At 36.0% G+C, this 18560-nt stretch overlaps 1 pseudogene; it reads right to left on the reverse strand.

Moving 5' to 3' along the window:
* Positions 1 to 11634: 11634 nt before the first annotated feature.
* On the reverse strand, positions 11635 to 12282 carry LOC149223213 (F-box protein At4g18380 pseudogene; annotated as a pseudogene).
* Between the last annotated feature and the right edge of the window lie 6278 nt (positions 12283 to 18560).

Consider the following 18560-nt stretch of genomic DNA (forward strand, 5'->3'; position numbering starts at 1 on the left):
AATTTGGCGGCCCAACATACCCCCCAACTTAAGTTATTGCATGTCCTCATGCAATCTATTACATTGATCATGATTTGATCTTTTAAATTGTCTTGCTTTTACATGAACTTTGGCTGATATTGATTTTTTTAACTTCACATGATTTTCTTTTTGACAACTTTGTTCCTTTTTGCAAAGTCTTCTTTCTTGAAAAACATTTGATTGCAACATATTATTTTAGTTGGTTCTTGTGTGACAACCAAAATTTGATTAGTATTGGTTCTTGTGTAACAATACTTTCATTGTTTTTATGTTGCATCAAAAGACTTTGAAAACATTTAATCAACCGATCATTATTTGCAAAACATGTAATGTTTGAATCATAATGTAATAGTAATTGTTTGGAGAAAGTATGTTGGTTAGGATGATATGTGTAGAAAGGACATATATGACATATGGAAGGTGATAATGGAGTATGAATGTGAAATGAACATGGTGAATGTGAATGTGAATGAACATGGTGAAACATTTTCCAAAAATTATAATTTTAGTATTAAAGGAATTGTATGATAAAAAGCTAGAAAAGAACATACCTTTACTTACCTAAGTGGACAAACTGTGTATATGTAGAAAAGTGTAGCTCCTGCTGCTGAATCATGGAATGAAGAATACAATAATGTGATTTGTGTCTTGATTGCATACATGACGGATGAAGTCGTAAATGTGGATCCTTTATTATTGTTGAATCTGCTACTGAACCATATAGTCTTCATGTCGTTCCATATCGTGGCACAATTCTTTCCATGTGAATAAATGTGTCGATGTCGAACATGGAAAGAAGTCATTGGATTACCGACCATTGATGAATGTCGTTAACCAATGCGAGGCAAACTCACCATTAATGTCAATGAGTGCCAAGGTACCTAAGTACATCTTGCGAAGTGCGAATAGATGAGCTGATGTCGAGCCACTTGCAAGATCCAACGATCAAGGGACATTGGTGTATTCCCATGATTGCTGGCGAGAGAGCCTGTCATTAAGGCATACAAGCCTCAAGGTACTAATAATGACTCTAGTATTTATCCCAGATAAGGTGTTGAAGTCGATGGGTTAAGACTTGTTAGAGGGAGGCCTTAAGGAATCCTCCATCATCTAACACGAGTATGAAAAAATGATTTTGAAGGACCATAGACGAAAAATTTGCATTGAAGCATGGTTTATTTGGAAGGAAAGGAAAATGGGGTGACTCAGCTTTGTAAGGGAGCTGAATGACTTTATTCATGGGCTACAGGTTAGTGAAAGAGACAGGAAAATGACTGTGAAGGAAAATAGAATGGAAAATTTATCAAGGTTTTATTTGAAAACATGGAATGGAAAAGGAGTAGAAATATAATGGCGAATGTAAAGGGAAATGAGGTGAATGTTTATTAACTGAAGAAGCATACTGGCATCTGAAAGGCTTGCATTGAGGACTCATTGGGATTTACAATTTTACAAAGGGAAGAAAATATTGGTTGTAATGAATATGGACTTATTCACATGATTCATCATAAAATTGATCTGTTGGAAGTCCAATTGTCGACAAATTAGACTCCTTGAATGATCATCTGATTAACGCAAACTTGCAAAAACTTGGCATTCACAAAACATAAATATATCCAAGCAAAAGTGATCAATTTCTACTTGGTTTTTTATGCAAAAATTAAACACCAATGAAACAGATTTAAATAAAATCAAATGTATAAGTTAGCCCAATTCCATGATTTTTTACAAATCCATTTTCAAATATGAAATGAGTATAGTTAACTCCCTTCTTATGTAACTTTTGTAAATAAAATTCAATTTTGTTGCAATTATGCAAATCCCGAACATAGTCGAAATTGTTTCATGATTTGCGTCGAGGATATCGAATTTCACATGTCGTCCTTGATCTTGTATTTGCCAAAATCTGCATCATTGCAAGATGTTTAATACAGATGCATCAAATAAAAATAAAAATAAAAATAAATTCAGAATGAAAACTAATTGTTACTCCTTGTCGAAAGTTTCGCCGTGTTGTGATTTTCTGTGCTTTGCCCATATTCCATAACATCACCAACCCACAACGTTACACATGAACAAATATCAAATGCTTGAATGTCAGAGAGAGTTTGTGGAGTAGAAAAAGGAGTCAATGCGTTGAAGGATGTGGCAGTGAATGTGCAATATTGGTAGATGTTGTGTTGCTATGTGGTGGCAAAATTGTTGTTTAATTAAAGTTGTGTCAAAATTGAAGAATAATTAATAAATACCAATCCCTACAAGATTTGAACTCATGACCTCCATTATGTAATTTGAATGACTTACCAATAAATCACGAATCACATTTATGAATTTAATGGAAATTTGGAAATTATTCTAAAATGAGAATTGAAACAACAACTTGACAAGTGGCCAATCTAAATCCAAGATTTTTAGGAAATATGATTCAAAAATATATGCCAAATCATTTTTCATATCTTTTGAATTCATCATTTCCAAGATTCTTAGGAAAATGAAATTCCTAAATATTTGCCAAATTATTTTTCATATATTTTGAATTTATCATTTCCAAGTTTTTTTAGAAAATAGAATTCCAAAATATTTGGCAAATTATTTTTCATATATTTTGAACTCATTCTTTTTGCCTAAAAAGTGGATTTTTTAACCAATTTTTATTCTATAAAAGCTTGGGAAATGTTTATGATTTTTTTATATTTTTTTGTTGCAGGTTGCAAGCATGGGAAAAATCTCATCTTTGTAGTAAGATTTTTTTTTTTTTTTTTTTTTGTTATTTAATTATTAAATTTTTTTTATCAATTTTTTTAAATTTATTGATTGATTTTTTCTCTGCAGCTTGGCAACACTACTGGGTGGCTGGCCATAGCTCTGTGGCTGAGCCAATGGATGGCCATGGCCTTGGCTGCTGGCTGCATTTAATTGAAAAACCGTTTTTTCACGTAACCTCACAAATAACACTCCAGAGAACCCTGAAAATCTCTCAAATGGTTACGAATTTTGCGAAAATATTTCATGCTTAACATAATTCACCTCGTTCTGAGAAAAACCCATGTTTTAGATTTTTCAGATTCATTTTCATTTGGTCACAAAATTCATTTTAAAAATGACGTTTTTAACCTCTGCGAATTTGGCCTCTGTTCAGTTAACTACAGTGAAATTCGTTTTTTCTTTTTTAAATCACTGCAATGCACAACTATCTTTTATTTTTTCAAAATCACACATAACATTTGCAATGATTTGTTTCCTTGGCTTCCATGAATTTTTATTTGTTTACTTATTCTCATTTTTGTTTTTGTGTTTTTATTATTTAGAAAAACAAATATTGATTTTTTTCAATAAAAAATATACTAACATGAAATCCTTTTTCTGATCCTCCAGATCACACAAAGCACAGGAGGAGAGCATACTTATGGATTCTTTATGTAATTGAAATCTGAAATTTGAAAAGAAATATAAGAAGAATTTGATTTCAAACCTCAAATTTTAACTTTCTAATCTCCACTTGTTTTCCTTCTTCACAAATATTCCTTTGATTGTAGATCTTCCTGCCAATGGTTAGTGAATTAGGTGGCTCTTACTGCACCACCAAAATTTCCAAGAAATAAATGAAATCAAATTTTAAAAATAAAAACTTTTAAAAAAACTTTCCAAGCTTGGTTTTATTTTCCTATTCTATCCTACTCCCTTTTGAGAAAGAGATTTTTATTTTTATTTTCAAGAGTATTTTTAATAAAGCCATTTACGGATCAAAGTCTCTAGTATGCTCACATCCAAATTTGAAAAATATACCTGAATGTTTGCAAGGATATGAGAGATCAATTGCACATTTGAATTAAATGTTAGGATTCATTGAAGAATGGAAGAAAGTTGTGGCCTAGTCACCTTTTGAAACCAATCTTCAATGTAGTCCTCATTCTCTTGACTCTCCTCCAAATGCTTGAACATCATTCTAGATTTCCTGTCCATAAATGGATTAGTTTAACACTTTTATAATGAAAATATTGATTGAAATTTATGCATCCTATTTATCATGATTTATATATGCAGCTAAAAATGAGATTCAAAGCTAACACCTATGTATACTTCCCCATGTTACGAAGATCTTGTTGTCACCAAGTTATCCTTTCAACATGAGTTAGCTTTTCCAAAGAAAAATACTAGTACTGAATTAAATTTCTAATGCCTAATCCCTTAGCACCATCCCCGGCAACGACGCCAAAATGTTGGGCAATTTAATTGCTTAAATTGCTTTCATTAAATTATCAACCAGGGAAACTCGTAAGCTTGTGATGATGCCAGCAAAATATATGCAGGAGTAGGCAACTAACTCTATGTCTAACTAAATGATTTATGATTCAAGATAATATGCAAGGGAAGAGGCTCCTAATTGAGGAGGTCCCGGTTGTCCTTCCCTACAGTATTATAGATTGAAAAGAAATCATTGATTACATAAAACTAGAAACTTGAAATAAACACAAGAGAATGAATTTAATTGTTGTTCAGATTCAAATAGAAAGATAAACTAACTTAGTCCCTTGATTGTACCCTCATATACTGATCCAAACTAAACTAAGATTCATTCATAAGAATAAGAAATAAAATAACTTTGAAACTTAAAAGTAAAAGAATGAATTTCAACTATCATGCAAATCAAATAGAGGGAGAGCCTAACTTAGACCCTTGGTTGATCCCTCATATGCTGATAAGATTTTAATTTAAAACTCATTCATCAATCACAAACAAATCCTCAAACATCTAAGCAATGAAATAAGATCTATTATGAAATAAAATGTTTCTTTGATCCTTTTAGAGTGAGCTCAATTCTCCTAAGAACAAAGTGACAAATTATTCCATATACTACATTAAGACAACTTATATCTAAAACTATAAAATGGAAATTTATGTAAAATGAAGCTTTATTCTATTCCATCATAAGTTGGATACATGCTCCAAGAGTCCTCCCCTTTTGGAATGGAGGAGGTGCTCCTATTTATACAAAAATTTAAGCAACTAACTCATTAATGGGGATCCACTAATCCCTCATATGGTTACAACCAATATGAGACACATATTCCTTTATCCATGATTTTCCTCCATGAGATATGCTTGACCCCTATCCCAAATCTCCTTCAAATCTTCAAGAGAATTCGAATTTGAGTCTTGGAGGCCACATAAGAGTATCTTGGAACCTTTCAAATCACCTACACATGTCACCAAACTCATTCCACCTTTAGGTATAAGCAAATACATGTTATTTTTCTAACTTTTAATCATAAATTCACTTTAAATACTTGAAATTAATAACTTTGGAAAATGAAAATATAAACTCATATGGTAATGGAAATATAGGGTTATGTAATGATAATGTGATGAAATGAGGTGACAAAATGAGGATAAAGGTGAAAATGGAGTGAAAATGTACGCTAATTTGGCGGCCCAACAATTCAAATTGGGTTGGAAAGTAGACATCAAGGGCTACTTAGGATAGAAATAGGTTTTAAAAATATTCCCTTTTAGTCCCTCAAAACATGACTGTCCCGACTGTTTTTGCAGAAATTCCATCAACCCCACAAGCCAAAAAAAATGATATTGAAGCATTTTTTCAAATTGGTGATAAAAGTGAATATGAGTGTTTTTAGAACTATTATTTCCATTATAATTCGTCTACATACACAAATGAATTAAAAAATTATCACCAATGTTGATTTGCATAGCATGTTGCAACAAAAAACAACTAGTTTTACATAAAAAAACAAAATGCATTTATTTATTCCCTTATTTATTTTATTTTCTACACTAACCTATTTTGATTTGAAAAATGAATATGACTATGTATAGGAGTACTTCCAATGGAACCATTTTCGAAATATGGCTTTATATATACACATACCCAAATTTGAAAAATGCATATTAATGAAAATTAGGGTATGGGAAGCCAACTTCCCTTGAAAAAATGGTATCAAAAATTGTTGAAGCATAGAGTGATGTTGCAAACAAATGATGAAGTGAAACCAATCTTCAATGTATCCGTTACTTTCTTGATTTCTCATATCCATCAGATCATGAAGTTCTTGAGCTTTTAAAATGGCTTGTTGATGCAAACTAAAAGAAGCCTCATTTTCTTCCATAGCTTCTACAATTTTTGAATTTGAAACATTTTGAATCTCATTGTAAGTTTTCTCTAATGGCACATGTGAGATATAATGGGTGGGAAGGGTGGGTAAATTTGGTAGTTCAACATTGTAAGCATGCTGTACTGGTTTATTATGGTGAGGGTGTGGAATTAGTTGAGCAGGAAAATGTGTATGGAATGGAGCATTTTGATGATGTGGTTGATTGGGTTGTGTGAATGGTTTTGATGGGAAAGCAAGGTGCTGTGGAAGAGCTGGTGGAGAATATGGAGAATGTGCTTGTGTTACAAGATGATGGAGAGTAGTCATGCAATCATAAAGTGAATCATGCCCAATTTGTAGACAAGATTGGTGGTTATATTGAAATTGACATGGCCGCCCTAACACATTAGTATTCCATAATGGATTATGCAAGTAAGAGAATGAAGAGGAAGTTTTTTGAACCATACCTATAACGGCGCCAAAATGTCGAGCGATAAAAATGTGTCTTTTTAACTCCTAATTACCGTCACATTAATTATCAACTCAATGACGACTTTTTATTTCAAGAGTGTACTCAATCTGAGGCGGCTATTTACTCAAGAGTAATGTTTTGCAGTATAGTGCTTAAAATCCAAAAGTAAATGAATGCTTGAAAAAGAAATCTAACAATAACATAAACTCAAATGATCTGAAATCCAACTATTCACTCAACAAACATCAATTGAGGATACAGTAGCAATAACTCATTCCTTTAGAGATTGATGCAATTGAAATCAAACTAGAACAAGACAATCAATCTGGGAACGAGGAAGCAATAACCAATGTTCTCTACAGTTGACATTCCTGCTTTAAAGCAATTAAAAAGAAATAGAAATTAAACTAAAGCTTCCATTGAAACTAAACTAGGAAAACTCTTTAAAAGCAAACTATTGCAATTAATCAACAGAAATGAACAACAAAGTAAATGGACAACAAACTGTAATTAAAGCAATCGAATAACCAACAGTCTATAATGAGAATATCAAGGTCTGGAATGAACAACGAAGCTTTACATTTGAAATGAACAGCATAATAATATACATTGAGAAGGATGATAACCTCTGTCATGATGGAGAAGAACAGCCACGCGATTCAATCTCAGCTTGTGCAATAAAACATTTTCATAAAATATTATAACAGCTCGCTGTAAAAACATGAAACTGTAAGGCAATACGATTCAAAGAAATAAGAAATAAATCAAACCATCACATGGCGGAAATTGGAAATATATAATACACAACAACAGCATAATCCACTAGTGGCTGGGCCCTTAGCTGCCAGCGGATGTTGCTGGGCTACTTCAGATGAGAAGAGTGAACAACAACCCTTTTATTTATTCATCATCAAACTGTGAAATTATTATAACAACTAAAGCTTTGAGAATTACAATGGCAATGAAAAAATCTCCTTTTCCTCCTATTCTATCATATTCCATCATCATTCTTGAATCTCTAATTCTGAATCCTCAATTCTCCATCATTTTTCCATCCCCCTCTCTGATCTCTGTTTTCATTTAAATAGAGAGAGATCAGAGAGAAGTTACAACAGAGATACTTACAACATGATTTATATTACAAAATTGGTTTGCCTATAACCAATTGATCAAAAAGAGCAAGGCGAATTTGGCTTTGCAGCTGAGATTTGGAGGACGGCCGCAATAATAAATCTGAGAAAATTATGCTCAAAGAACCCTGCGTTTCTCTCAGTACAAGTCGAATTTGAGCAAACCGTTCTTTGATAAAGTTAATTTGGTCAGTTCTGGACAAAACCCATATTCCAGATTTTCCAAATTCTTCTTCATTTGCTCAGAATCTCAAGCGCAAAACTATCACTTATTATTTCAACGAATTGCTGAGTTGGCACATTTAATGATCGAATCTTCAATCTAGAAATTATCTTGGAGGTTTAAAAATGGTGAATGATGTTACAACCAATTTATTGAAACTATCATTGATAAAATCATTCATAATCATCAATTTATTAGAAATAAAGGAGAATAAATAACATTTGTTCATAAGAGCATAAATCATCATAAAATGGATTTATATAATAAATTATAATAAATGACATGATGAAGAATAGTAGAAATTGGTGGAATAAGCGTTCACAAGTGATAATAATAATGGCATATTAACGGCCCAACAATATGGTCACTATTATTTTTTCCCAAGAAAAAATCGTAATTTCCATTATCAAAAAGAAAATTACGTGTATCATCTGCATAAAGGATATGCAAAATATCAAAGATGGACCAAGCCATCCATCCAGTGTCATGTTCAAATAGGTCCACAATATATACATAAAAGACATAAATATATACATGTAAATAAACTCATAAACCAGTCAATTAGTTCAAAATATATAAAAAATGCTATAAACCGTTGAAAGATCATGGCAGATCATTCGAAATCTCCTCCATCCTATTTGATCAAAGGTCGATGGAAGAATTGATGGTGTTCATGAATTATCCATTGCCCCCTGTGTTGCTGTGCGACCTCCTTGGAAAGAACATCAGATATCATATTCCTTTCCCTGTATATATGTGAGAATACAATAAAATAAAAATGTGATTTTAGTGTGATGAATTCATCAAGTAATCCCCCAAGTGTGTGCACGTGACAATGAGATGCATAGTTGATCTAATTGATAACTAGTTTTGAGTCCCCAAAGATCTGAATCCTGTTGTAGTTTTTCTCAAGTGAAAAAATGAGAAGGTGTGTGAGACTGTTGACTTTAGCATAATTGTTGGTGCCCATCCCTAATCCCATTTTGAGCTTGGAAAAATGTCTTTTAGTTATGTATAGTACTGCTCCACCCCCACATCCAATGTCTTGTGCCGATCCATCAAAATATGCCCATGGGAAGGTACGATCAATTACTTTAGGAGCAATGACGTGAGTGAGTTTTGATGCAGTTCCTCAGGAATCAAGTGACATAATGCGACAATGTGATTGCAAGTCATTGTCCTTTGGAAGGGAGAGTCCCAGAATATGGATCGATTCCTGGCCAGCCAAATACCCCAACAGACTAGCAGGGGAGAATTCTAATTTTTTGTGATGCTGCTAAATTCCACCAAGTTTGCCAAGAATTTGTTAAGCACACACATGGCAGAGATAAAATAAGAAAGATAAACATGAGATTGTATTTCTTATTCACAATGATACATATTTATAATACATAGGAGTGACCCTTGCTTTCATATTCCAAGTGGTCCCTTGGACTCCTTATGGCTGTTCAGCTTCCACACCAACCCTTAGAAGATTAGGTGTCCAACATTCCCCCCCTTAATCCGAAGGGTTATGTATGAGTCCAAGAAGAGAGCTATAATACAAAATGTGCAAAAAAATGCATGGTAGCACTAGGCTGAATGTGCTCTATGAAATGTTGGTATAAGGGAGGTGGTTTAAGGATGACCACCAACATTGGAACGCTTAGTGTAGACCCCAGAACTCTTCCAAGTCTGGCATGAAGCTTAGGTCTTCTGCTAGAGGAAGTGCTCATGATGTTTTGAACAGGGAAACCTTCAACCATGAAAGGGATGTCTCACCCCGCATAAAAGGGAGAACCTTAACCTGGAAAGGGAGGTCTCAACCTGTGATGGTTTAAGGATGACCAACAACTTTGTAATTCTTAATGTGATTCCTGGAACTCTTCCAAAACTGGCAAGAAGCTGAAGCTTTTGCTAGAGGAAGTGTCCCAAATTCTTTGAAGAGGTATCACTGACTGAAGGCATGCTCAGTGGCATCTTTGTCTCTAGATACAGCTCTGAATATGGTATGGAAGGTTGTGGCTCGGGCTCTCTTGATGTGACTTTGAAGCTTGTAGATGACCATCATTTCCCCCCCTGTCAAATACAAGGTGAGATGATGGAGAAAAATCAACTGCAAGACTATTCAATACTCTAGAACATGTTTGGACATATGACTGAAATATCTTCTTTGCTGTTGATGCCCATTTCCAAGAAGCGATCCATCCAAGATGAATCTTAGTTCTTGCATGAGGTTTATTTTTTAAGCATCTGTTTGAAGAATGACTGATTTTATGGCAGTTCTTACATGGATGAAGATCAAAACAATGATATTTCATATGGCCAACTCGGTCACAATGTTGGCATTTCACAATCTGTTATTGTTGGTGTGGAAGAGGGGCAGAAGCTTAAGGTGAACTGTCATTAAGGAATCTAGCACTCTAAAAATGGATGGGATTTGAGTAATCTGGAATATGAAAGGACACATCCTTCTCATATCCAAGACTTGTTCTGTGCTTGTTATGGACAAGCTCTTCCCAAGGTTTGATGATTGGCTTGGGAAGTATTGGCTGAATTTCTGCGTCGGCATGTAACTCTGCTGCTTTATTGGGCACTGGATCTGAATCAACTGTAACATTATTTTCTTGCTGCTTATGGGAGTCTGTTTCAATCTTCTGAACAAAAACAGGTTCAGAATGACAACTGAGTTGTTTTAATTCATCTCGCTGGAACTGAGATTCTAGCTGCAAAAATTCAATCTTTTCATGTGCATCTTGTAGGCATATTTGAATATCTGTGAGAGTGATTTTTCCAATTTCAATTGTATCATGAACATTGGAGTAGATTAAAGTATTTAGCAACTCTAATAACTCAGTAATTCTGGCCATTTTCTTGACCACTCAAACTTATGAAATGGGTTTTTTTTTTTTTTTTTTTTTTTTTTTTTTTTTTTTTTTTTTCAACTTCTCAATGGTGCATATATTAAACACCAATTCATTAATAGATTGGCTTTGATATAAGTCTCTAGACTGTCAAAATATGTAGCGATGAGGCAATGTCTTTATAAAATACCAAACCCTCAAATCACACTGTTAAAACTAACACCGATGCAAACACAAACAATTCGATCATTGTCTTAGCTTCTCAAAATTGCCGTTCTTTAAATTCGTATCAAAGAATAGAAAAAAAATATAATTATATATCCTGCTCAAAAGATGCCTTCAAGCTCGTATTTGCAGATAAATTGTCAAAGAGGGCCTCTCTCACCCCACCATGGCAAGAAAGTCAAAACCACTTTGCAGTGATGAGCACAACAACGATATCTCCGCTGTGTCGGGTTTCGATGGTACTTTCTAGCTTTGGGATCTTTCAACGTAGGAGCAATCTCAAATATTCAACACATATCGGATACCAAGGAGTCTTCAAACGTACGCACAATGACTGTGGATGGAGTTTAACTCACCATTAGCAATGCCTCAACTCAGTAGGAGTTTAACTCACAGTCGCTTGTGAAACAACAACGCAAAAATAATTCCATGCATAAAATTGAATGGAGACCTTCATCCACATGAACCATGCTCGTTTGCTACAACTTGACGAGCATTCCCTCAATTGATCTACTTCAGCCATCCCATCAATGAAATTTCTGCTCGCAGTCTAAGGAAGACATCGATTCCAGTTAGTTTCAACACAGACCATGTAAAAGCCCTCACCTAACTAGAATGACTTCATTTCAAGAAGATAACTCCTCCTCTTCGCCAGGAGTTTGGCAGTAGCAATAATCTGATCACTCGGTCTGATGGTAACGAACGTTGCACCCTGCATCTCGGTGCCACCGGAAAGCTCCAAAGTCGGGGCATACCTCAATTTCATATTCAGGACCGGGACTTGTGTTCTATTCGAAGATGGCGAAGCTGGCAGGGCCTTATCCCGAAACACACAGAGTTGTTCTCTTTCAATACAGAGAGTCCCCTGACCGTCTGCATCAATTAGAACCAAGCTCTGAAGAGTGGTATGGTCATGAATAATCTGAGTAAGTAATGTCATGCCAAAGCCACAATCAGGGAGGTTATGGTCCACATGACTCTCAATTTCAGCCAACCGTCTATGTAAAATAAGTCGAGGATATTGCCATTATCGTCCTCTAATCCTTCCAGACCTTCAGAATCGTCCTCAAAAAGTAACTGTGTTTTTCTTTTGGAAGCACTTTTTCAAACCCTTATTCATGACTGACGCAGCCCCAAAAATTACACAGCTCTCCAAAGTACTCCCGAATTCTGCCTTCCATTTCAATAGAACACCATCTTTGACACCAAGCTCTCCAACAATCCCATTGTACCCAAAGAATATAGAGACAAAGGACATTGCAGTTGCAGAGAGCGCCTAGAAATGAGAAGATGGATCTCTGACCGAGACCAAATTAGAGGAGCGTTTGGTCAAGGGCGCAGTAAAGAAAAGGGTTTCTGACAGGAGGTAAATTTTGTGGAGCGTTAGAATCCCAATGGAAAGGTAGGTGCACAATTAGAATGCTCAAGTTATGTCAATATAGGATAGATCCAATATGGCAGAGGTGACATGCACAAAGAGGCCACAAAACCAGTGGCTCAGATATGGGCAGGCCAGAAATTCGACTGCAGCTCTGATACCATGTTAAACACACACATGGCAGAGACAAAATAGGAAAGATAAACATGAGATTGTATTTCTTATTCACAATGATACATATTTATAATACATAGGAGTGACACTTGGTTTCATATTCCAAGTGGTCCCTTGGACTCCTTTTGGCTGTTCAGCTTCCACACCAACCCTTAGAGGATTAGGTTTCCAATAGAATTTGTGAGTTGATTCCCATTCCATCTGATCTTGATATCAAGGGAAATATATATTTGATGCCACACTTGATTCGTCACTGGGCAGTGTAGAAAAATATGGTCTATGTCTTCATCCTATTCCTTGCACAGACAACATTGAGATGGTCCATGAATGGCTCGACGATTGAGATTATCATCAATTGGTGGTTTGTTTGATAATATACACCACATGAACAATCGAGCCTTATGAGGTGCCTTAAGCTTCCAGAGAGATCACCAACACCAATCTGCCACCATAGGTTCCTATTCTGATATAAGGAAAGTGTATCCATCCCAGGGAGTGTAATGACCATGAGGTGCTGCAGCCCATATGATTTCATCCTCCCGGTCAGTAATCCTAACATGTGACTCTTCTAGTGCCCCTATGAATCTGTTCCAATCCATACTCCATATCTCTGGTAACATGAGATCCTGTGCAGATAACGATTCCTGTGAGAGCCCTGATGTGTTCCTCCCGTATGCAATATGAGAGAGTTGTGTGATACTTTCCAGTTCAAGATACTGTCTGAGCTCTAGTGGTATTATGTGTGCATTTCCACATGCTGACCAAGCATCAATGCCAAATCGAATGAGCTCACCAGTTCCAATCCACCATGACAATCCTCGCTTGATGAATGATATGGAGTGTGTGATGGCTTTCCATATGATGGAGGAACCAATAATACCCCTATTCGACCTACGAATGCATTCCATAACTAATAGTGGGAATATATATTTGTGATAAACCACATCTTTCCATAAGCTATCAGATGTGATAATCTAGCAGCTCATCTTTGCTGCAAGTGCCGATGCAAATATATTCAGATCCTTTATGGCCCATCCTCCCCATTTCTTTAGTTTTCCAATTCTCTCCCATTTTACCCATGCAAATGTCCTACCGACATGTTTACCTCTCCATAAAAATCTACAAAAAAATTGTTGTAATCTATTGATGATGCCTTTTGGTATCCAGGCCAAAGCCATCCAGTATACTGGTATGGCCTCCAATATAGATTTTATAAGTGTCAATCTACCTGCTCTAGATAACCATCTTTGCTTCCAGATGTTGATGCGTCCTTCAATTTTTGCAATGAGCCATGTCCAGTCCGCTATGCGGTAATCATTAGGCTTGAGTATGAAGCCAAGGTACTTGAGACCAGCCTCCATGTCTTGTATCACGAATTGAAATTGATGAAGTGTAGGTGTTTTCTCGTTTAGTAAACATGACACACGCATAATGGCTGATTTTTTGTAATTGGGCAACATACCTATAGATTTACAAAATAGGGATAATATATTCTTGAAGCAAGTGGTGTCATAGATAGATCCATCTAAAAATATAAGTACATCATCTACAAATAAAAGATGTGTTAGATAGGAAACATATGTCATCTTGACACCACATAAAGACCCATCAGCTTGTGCATTGAATATGAGTTAGCTTAACCCTTCCATGATCAGGAGAAATAATAGGGGTGATAAAGGACACCTCTGTCTAAGTCCACACTCAGCATGGAAAAAATTGGATGTAGCCCCATTTATGAGTATGCATAATGATGCAGATGTAAAACAACACATAATCCATTTTATGAATGAGTGTGGAAAGCCAATATGAGTCAGTATAATATGAAGGTAAGTCCAACTAGCTTTGTCAAATGCTTTTGATAGGTCAATCTTGAGGATGATACTCTTAGTGTTCTTGAGCTCAATGGAATGGATCCATTCTTGTGCAGTCCCAATGGCTTCATGAATCTGACGATGATTGAGGAATGTAAATTTCTCCTTGGCTATCATCTTGGATAAGATGGGATTGATGCGGATAGTAATGATTTTAGATATGATTTTGTATATGCAATTGCATAAGGAGATAGGTTGATAATCATCAAAATTTTGTGGGTTATCAACTTTGGGAATGAGTGCAATAAATGTAGAGTTCAACCCTCGTGCATCTTCCCCGAAAGTCCGCAGACCTCAATTTCTTTGAGGAGATCAGTTCCTATATGTTCAAAAAAGGTAAGGTAGAATTCAATAGGCCATCCATATGGTCCCAGACTTTTTTCTTTTTTGAACCGCTTTAGTACAACTTCGATCTCCCCTAGTGTGGTCGAATTTTCTAATGTCTCCTCATCCTCTTCCTCCACAAATCTAGGCATTATCCCAGCTATGCAAAGAAATTTTTCAATGGTAGCTTCTCTAGGTGCTCTAAACATTTGGGAGAAATGTCTAGTTCCCATGTTGGAAAGTTGATTGAAAGTATTGGATTCTCTTCCATTATGATCTCTTAAGCTCCAAATCATATTGGTTAGTTTCCTCCCCCTGGCACATTGTTGAATGAATTTCGTATTTTCATCCCCAACCTTTAGCCAAATAACTCTGCTCTTGAATTGCCAAGTATCTTCTTGCCACCTCAAGTGTCTAATCTTCTCTATTTCTAACCTTATCAGGTGTTCCTTTCTTTCAATTGATGTATAACCTGCATTACTAGTTCCCTCCATCTCCTTTATATATGATTCAATTTTCAGTAATGTAGCTTCGTCCCTCATCTTTTTCCCTTTTTCCCATATTATAATCCTGTGCTTGATCCGTGATAAGTTACTGGCTATCAGCTCAGCCGGTGTGGAGTTGTTATCTTGTCCATAGTGAATCCAGTATTCCGTTACTATTTTGTGAAATTCTTCTTCCACCAACCAAGCCGAGTTAAATTTGAAAGGAGAATTTGGCTTATAATTGGAATTCATTATTTCTAAATATATCAGGAAGTGATCTAATATACCCCCGATTCCACCCACTGCCTTATTCTATCCATCCTCTCCACCAATAGTGCTTTAATGATAAATCAATCCAATCTTCTGGCTAGTACATCCATGCCTATTCTCCTATTCCTCCAGGTAGGTTGGATCTTGGTCGTGTCAATATTCATGAGGTTATTATTATCCAATAGGTGCTCAAAAGACTCCATTAGGGGATCAGTCTGAGCCCTATTAGCCCAAGGTGTGTCCAAAGAAGAACTTAAGATCTCCTCCAATATGATATTTTCATTATTCATAAAAGATGTAATCATCAGGTTATCCCAGAATCCCACCCTATTATGATAGGGTCCATATATATTAATCAATCTGAGTTATGCATCAATTTCAATAGTTGTAATGTCAGCTCCCAATACACCTTCACATCCCCATATATTTTCTATCTTGATAGTCCTGTTATTGAATCCCATGGCACATCCCCCGGATCTTCCCCTCACATCAATTGTATGGAACGTCCAGCCAGGGACTATGGTCGTCAATATAGTGTTGATAGAAACACCCTCTCCCAATGTCTCTTGTAGGAATACATCATCAATCCTTTCAGTACCAAAAATTCTTCTGAGTACTAGTTTCTTGTAAGGGCTGGCAAAACCCCTACAGTTGAAGGATAGACACTTCATGGGATAAGCCGATTAGGGTTGCCTTGTGCTCTAAGAACATGGTCAATGGAAATATGAATGCTAGTTACCACCTCGATACCAACCCTCTGGATGGCCTTAGATATGTTGGATTGCCGACCCCTGGGAAATTTTTGAGCTTTTGTGGGAGGGTCATCACCCAATCGTAGGTGAGGGGTTTGGGGTGGGCTAGTGATCGGAGGTTATATCTATGAGAGCTATTTCCTGATGAATCCTCCCATTCGAGATGAATTGAAGGTGAACCCACAATGATGGAAGGATCAGTAGCCAGTGCAGTGGGGAGAGCTTATGCAACAATACAAGTGATGGGACTCAAATTACATGCATCTAAACTCAAGCCCAATTCTTCTAATGATAACATTGCATTTCTAGAATTCATAAAATTACAAGAAGAGAGAGGAGAGGATATGAAAATACTCGGAATCAGACCAAAGCCTGATGAGTGTGATTGAGTGACCCGAGCATCAGGTGTCCAAGCGTTCGCGTGAATATGATCCTTCTCAGTCTCTCTCCGCCTTCTTGGGGGTTTCGTAGCTTTGTTTTGTGCAGCTGTCGAGTCACCGTCCACTTGAGTTTGAGTGCCCATTGTAACTTGTCTTCTGGGGGACTCAATGAACACATTTGTAATAAAAAAACAATCTTTATACAAATTCCCAACCTCATGACACCTTCTGCACCGAAATGGTATCCCTTCATAATCAAGGATCTTCCATCTAATTATCTCCCGAGCATCAGGTTTCTAAGTGTTCATGTGAATATGATCCTTCTCAGCCTCTCTCCACCTTCTTGGGGGTTCCGTAGCTTTGTTCTGTGTAGTTGTCGAGTCAGCATCCACTTGAGTATGAGTGCCCATTGTAACTTGTCTTCTGGGGGACTCGATGAACACATTTGTAATAAAAAAACAATCTTTATACAAATGCCCAACCTCATGACACCTTTTGCACCGAAATGGTATCCCTTCATAATCAAGGATCTTCCATCTAATTATCTGAGGATGATAGGATGTGTTAAAATCTAGTTGATTCCTAAAGGTTGCAAATAATGCTTTCCAAAAATTTGAAGTGAAAGTGGCATCCCAATTTAAAATGATCTTCTTGGGTATGCCATTGTAGAAATTTCACATGTAGAAAAAACCGATATGTGCAATGTCCTACAGCATAGTACTTGTTCTACTTCTAAAAAACATTAAGCAAAATCATAATCAAATTCATGAGCAACATCAAGTAGAAACATGCATAACTGATCAAGAGAAATAATCACACATAACACAAGATATATCCAGGGGAAAGCACCAGCATAAAACCCCAACCATGTATTATCAATCAAGTGGAAATCCTCTTCACAATACAAAAAGAATAATCTCTCAAGCTATCAAGTTCTCAATGAACTATGAAGATATGAAGATATGTCTCATGAACCAACCAAGCCCTATATATAAAGGCTTTACCTATGGTACAATCCCTACTTCCTTGCGCAATTTTCTTAGGAACTAATAGCAAAAGGATATGCAATTAATTCCAAACATACCAAGTTAACCAATGGTCCAACTATGCAATCCTTGAGGACACTAGTTCCTCAACCATGCAAAAACTACTTACTAGAAATAGTCAAGCATTTGATAGTACACTGTCCCACATCTGATCTCAACTGGGTCTCTGACAGAACTGACATGCAACAGTTATCCATGAGCGAATTCTCAATTATCTAAAATAATAGTTGTCACATGCATGCAAGCATTAACAAACTATATTTTATTATTTTAACAACTTGTTAAAATAATCTAACTAGACTTGACTAGTTAGAACTAAGTCAACTGATTCTCTCATTATATAACTCATACTTATTCCCTCAATCAGTGGATGAAATTAAGGATAAATTCCTCAATCAGTGGGACAAATCATGTGCATGCTCACAAAGACTTCAAATTCGAATTTCCTTAACTAATTAACTCAACTGAATTTAATTAGTATTTCCAACTACTGTTAAGACCAAAATTAATTTTACTTCCTATAGATAGACTAGGGTCTGCTATAAATAGGAAGGGACCCAGAAATGCTATTTTTAGAACTTTCTATTTTTAGCAGTTTCACCTCTAACCCAACGTGGCCAATGACCTCACTTGCCAAACTGCTATTTTTAGACATGCTATTTTTAGCAGGTCTACTTTTAGCACATTCTAAATTTAACATTTCTTGTTGCACATTTTTCAACACTCCCTTTCAACAAGAAAGGCTTTCTCTCGAACCCGATCTTGTAACTCTGGAATGTTCTGCATGCAACACATCTACCCAGTCCACTTGCTCCAACAACACTTGGAACAAAAACACTCCCAACTGACCACTCTA

This window comes from Pinus tabuliformis, chromosome Q (genome assembly GCF_031772625.1).
Source record: "Pinus tabuliformis cultivar Carrire ecotype Pingquan chromosome Q, CPIR1, whole genome shotgun sequence".
Classification (NCBI taxonomy): domain Eukaryota; kingdom Viridiplantae; phylum Streptophyta; class Pinopsida; order Pinales; family Pinaceae; genus Pinus; species Pinus tabuliformis.